We start from the raw sequence: 3,515 nt of genomic DNA on the forward strand, positions 1-3,515 counted from the left end.
AATAAGTTCGAATTTCGCTTTGATTTTGACTATAGTTTTTAAAAAGCAGCTCGACACAAACGTACTGCTTCCTTTTTGTCAGCTGAAGAGGAGAAGAGAGAGAGAGGACCGGAGAAGGGAGGCGGAAGACCGGACTTTGGCGAATCAAAGCGGTTAGTGCAACGGCTGCTCTGGAATATGTGCGTCATCGCGACGGGACAAGGGAACAAGCATGCTCAGAACGAGCGGAATGAATTTAAAGCGGAATGAACGTATACATGATCGAGGAATTTTTCAATTCAGATTTAAAATCAGAATAAACCAGACGCTTACTTCAGATTTAAGTTTAATTCGGAATGGTCGTTTTCATTTGGAATTAGGTGTTTACATGGTCATTTTTAATCTTTTTAAAGAGGATTTAATCTTAATTTGGAATGAAAGAAGAATTAAAAGTCTCATGTAAACGTAGCCACTGTTATATTTTGTAGGGCTGGCTGTGGTGATGGGGCCCACTGAGATATCTTTTCACGGGGCCCAGACTTCCTGGTGACGCCCCTGCTGTGGATAATAGTAAAATAGTAATAACTGTATTACCCCTGCTAAATGAGTTATAAATCATAGGCTAGTACAATTAATGTGTTTTTTTTCTCCAACAAATATTCTCTCAGTGAAGAAATTCGCACTCTCTATAGGTTACTAAAACGAAGGAGCCTGTGGATAACAATCTTGGCATTTGTTTCCTCTTTGATCATCCAACTCAAGCCTTTTCTGGAGAAACAAACACACAACGAGCAAAAAGAGTTCCTAATGTCTGCATGAAACTTAAAGATAAAGAGGTTATTGTTTGATTCCATTCAAATCCTGCTCATTATTTGGGTTTTTGAAGGTTTTTAATTCAGACATAAATCCATGTATGGGTTTCCGGGTACATGTCACCCCTGACAGCACTGCGCATGCGCACGTTCCTCCCCAGTTGTCTGTTGACAAACGTGACCAACGCTTATCTCTCTCTCTCCCCGGCGAAAAACTGGAATAAAATGTGATTTCACAGGATTCTGTCCACGCTGCGAGGCTTCGGGAGGATTCTTCATGAAGTTGTGAATCCAGTAAGAACTTCAGAGTGAATATTTAACGAGCTGGGACCTGCTGGATCAAGCTAACAAGCGGGGAGACAAGATGCAGTTTAAGCTAGCAGAGTTAGCATGAGGGGATGAAGTCAGCTGGCTGGATTAATGTTTCCTAAACTCATAACTCTTATTTTTAATCACAGAATGAGTCACCAACCTACATCTCAACATAAGAGGCCTTATTATGGTGGATTTGTTCAGATTTAGCCTTTTAAAGGAGCTGTGATTCGTGTTAAGTTGCTAGCTAGTAACCTAGCTAATGTCAGAATCATCCGTTAGCAAGTGATAACTTTTAATGAGAGTATTCTGTTGTTTTAAACTGTCTTTAATATTATAATCATTGATGTATTCTTTCCTGTTTATAAGCTGTCTGTGTTGTGTGTCCCTTTAAAGCTGCTGTTAGCCTGAGCTACATGACAGAGTGAAAGAGAAGCAGCTAGCTAACAGCTCTGTTTAAGCAGCCCTAGCATCTGTCTGCAGAATCTGTCATCTTATTTAAATCTGTACATCTCCATGCATTCCTCATGTTGGGTTATAATACTGAGTAATAATCCATAAGAAGGAGACTTCTCTCTGTCAGTGTGCACATCTCACACACCCTGGAGTCTGTGTCAGATCAGCAGACTCTTTAAGGTCAGAGGAACTGGACTGCACACAAAGCTTGAGTGATTGTGATAATCAGGAGACTCAGCAGACAGCCAAAAGGTGTCATGTCGGGTTCTGTTGCTCACAGAGAACCAGTCTGACCTGATTTCCCCCTGCGTCACATGGGGTAGACTGAGTCTGGCTGATCCTGCACCCTGCCAGTGGACTCAGACCTCAATCAAGGCCAGTTCAGTCTGTGAGGTGTTGAAAGAAGAAGAAGGTGGTCTGGTTTGAAACGGGTCTGTGCAGCCAGCTGTGAAGTGAAAGGCTGTGGGATTAGATCTCCATCTTTGTTTGGCCTATTTTCAAGCAGTCAGCTGACTCAGGCCGCCTCCTGAGGCCTGGTGTTCAGGTTGCTGGATGGACTAACCTGAGTGACTACTTCTTCAGCTCTGACCGGCTGATCTAGAGCGGCAGTGAATAATTTAAAGCTGGAAAAAAGAGAGCCGTAGCCTGTATTTCCTGCACGCGTGTTACAACTGGTTTCTTATAGGGATGAGTCGTGATATTTGAATACTCCAATAATCTTAAAGATGTATTTTTTCCATTGGCTGTAATGTGGCAGTAATGTGGCTTGAATGATATTCTTGCTTGAAATGCCCATCCCTAGTGTTCCAGTGTGCATATGCTGTGTTCACTGCATTAGTTGTGGTCTTACTCTGCTACTACTTCCTTATTAGGGATGAGAATCATATTATATCACAAAGTAAATGTTCCACAAGCATCATGAACAGTTACTTTGTGATATCTGATGAGCAGAAAGTAAGGTAGCATCTCAAGTTGACTGTTTCTGATTCTGCTTCTTCTGTTTTACACCTTTATTCAGAGAGGAGAGAACACTGGGTGAGAAAGCTTGCAGGAAAGGGGCCGCATGCTGGGATTGAACCCGGGCCAGCTGCTATATGGGCACGCGTCTTAACCATTAGGCAAAGCCCACGCCCCTGATTCTGCTTCTACCCGATTCTTGAGTCCAGATCCAAATTCAGGAGACTGAAAAACAAATAGAAAATGAACCTGCCTTCATCGTCGTGACATTCAGGCTCTCCAAAGCGAAATGTCACCTGGGAGAAGGATTCATCTTTCATCCTGAATACCTAAAAACAAACATTACTCTCTCTTAAAGCTGCTGTTGGTAGTCACAGAGTAAACATCTGCTCAGAGAGAGGGACTTTGAATTTCAACACTATCCCTCCCAACCAAATTTCCTCTTAGCCCCCCAACACAGATCGGCGTGTGCAATCATTGTAATGCCGGACTCATAGCCAATCTGAGGACGTATAGGGGCCGCCCCTGAACCATTCAGGACAGTGGATTGGAGATTAGCTATGATTGGTCCGTCATAAAGGGAACGAGGGGAATAATAACATTGCTTGATACAAAGGCATTGGAAAACAGAGATTTCCCAATAGTCTCAAATTACTCCACTTACCGATGAGTACCGATCGGCATTATGACCTTTTCTCCAAACCCAGTAGAAAAAAAGTAACGTATTTTACACCATTCCTACCAACAGCAGCTTTAAAGGGATAGATCAACAAGTAAATGCACAAACCTTGCACGACAGGTCTCGACAGATGTGTGTCTAACATGAGTCTGGTCCTGCTGGAGGTTTCTGCCTGTTAAAGGAAGTTTGTCCTTGCCACTGTAACTTGCTAAATGCTGCAAAGTGCTCTGCTCATGGTGGATTAAGATGAGATCAGACTGAGTCCTGTCTGTAAGATGGGACTGGATCTGATCCTGTCTTGATGTTTGGTCTTTGTTGAT

At 42.8% G+C, this 3,515-nt stretch overlaps 1 protein-coding gene across 2 annotated transcripts in view; it reads left to right on the plus strand.

Moving 5' to 3' along the window:
• Window positions 1–922: 922 nt before the first annotated feature.
• si:ch211-220f16.2 (golgin subfamily B member 1) overlaps window positions 923–3,515 on the plus strand; it is a 51,464-nt gene continuing 48,871 nt past the window's right edge. For both annotated transcript variants that reach the window (XM_034679849.1, XM_034679850.1), the window contains exon 1: window positions 923–1,085. The gene's annotated coding sequence lies outside the window, so the exon portion shown is untranslated. The remainder of the gene's footprint in view (window positions 1,086–3,515) is intronic.

Source organism: Notolabrus celidotus, chromosome 3, assembly GCF_009762535.1.
Source record: "Notolabrus celidotus isolate fNotCel1 chromosome 3, fNotCel1.pri, whole genome shotgun sequence".
Lineage (NCBI taxonomy): Eukaryota > Metazoa > Chordata > Actinopteri > Labriformes > Labridae > Notolabrus > Notolabrus celidotus.